Source organism: Mastomys coucha, unplaced genomic scaffold, assembly GCF_008632895.1.
Source record: "Mastomys coucha isolate ucsf_1 unplaced genomic scaffold, UCSF_Mcou_1 pScaffold3, whole genome shotgun sequence".
NCBI lineage: Eukaryota > Metazoa > Chordata > Mammalia > Rodentia > Muridae > Mastomys > Mastomys coucha.
The window spans coordinates 46,126,853-46,128,164 of NW_022196909.1; positions in this window are offsets into that span (position 1 = coordinate 46,126,853).

Here is a 1,312-nt window from a genome sequence, read left to right on the forward strand (position 1 = left end):
ATATCAAAGGCACAGTCCATAAGCTGGCTCGGCTGATAAGCAGAACCTTTCGTCTGGGGTGTGGTGGCTCAAACTTCTAATCCTCTGCTCAGAAAGGTGAGCAAGAGGTCAGAGGGTTTGGGGCTAGCCTGGGCTTCAGTGGGACTATTCCAGGAAAACGCACACAAGGAAAAGGTACACTTCTGCTCTAAGACCACAACGTCACTCTGACACGGACCATGGTCTGGAGAAAGACACGGTTAATACGAAACGATTACTAAAACATATAGTGGACCCTGAAATGTGACGTAAGAAAACAAACAACATAACTTAAAAAATGGCCAAAGCCTCCAGGGAACTCCTTAATGAAGGAAGAAGACACACGGATGGCAAATAGCAAGTGTTTGTCATCATACGTCACTGGGGAATCACAAACGAAAGTAAGACGGTAATACCAATAATACAGACCAGACAGAAGGCCAGAATCCAAATGTGCATGTCACCACGTGCTGGCAGAGACTGAGAGCAACTAAATCTCTCAGTGCTTGGGCGAGAGTTAGCGCAGGGACTCGTGACTGTCAGTGCGTCCCTTGGATGACGAGCACTGGGCGAGAGTTAACTCAGGGACTCGTGACTAGTTAGTGCATCCCTTGGATGACAAGCACTGACTGAGATCTGTACCATCCATCCCAAGGCTCAGGGTACATCGCCGATGGGTGGGAAGGACGTAAGAGCTGGGGCGTGGGAGAAGGACCACGAGATACTGACTTCTACACATGACATGGCCACTGCACCCAGGACAGCAGCTGTGGTCAAAACCTGTGCTAAGACTGGGGTCTGATCATGAACCGCCATGGCGTCATGGCGGAGGGAGGGGCTGCTGAGGCCCCACATGGTGGGAGGAGTCGTTTCTTCACCCGGGTAGCTGACGGTAGGCTGTCCACGTGCCAGTGAGTAACCCTACCCATGCTGAAGCAGCCAACCCCGAGTAGACTAGCAGCGACAGACATGAAAGTAGCAAGGTCAACGCCTTTAGGAAGAGCTTCAGTGGGAATGGCAGTGGGATGAGAGAGGGTAATGGTGAAAATCACCAAAATGCACCACCTACATGCATGAAACGGACAAAGAATTAAAAAACAAACAAAAAACAGAACAAAAAACCTCACGTCTCATGGTTGATGGGAAGGCAAGATTGTTACGCCTGCTTGGCAAGATCTGATGGCTTCATAAAAGTTAACTACTCGTGCGGTAGATCCAGTAGTTATACTGAAAGACCCCCAGAACTGGGGAGATCCTTACTCAAATCTCGGGATGACGCGACCACCCAATGACT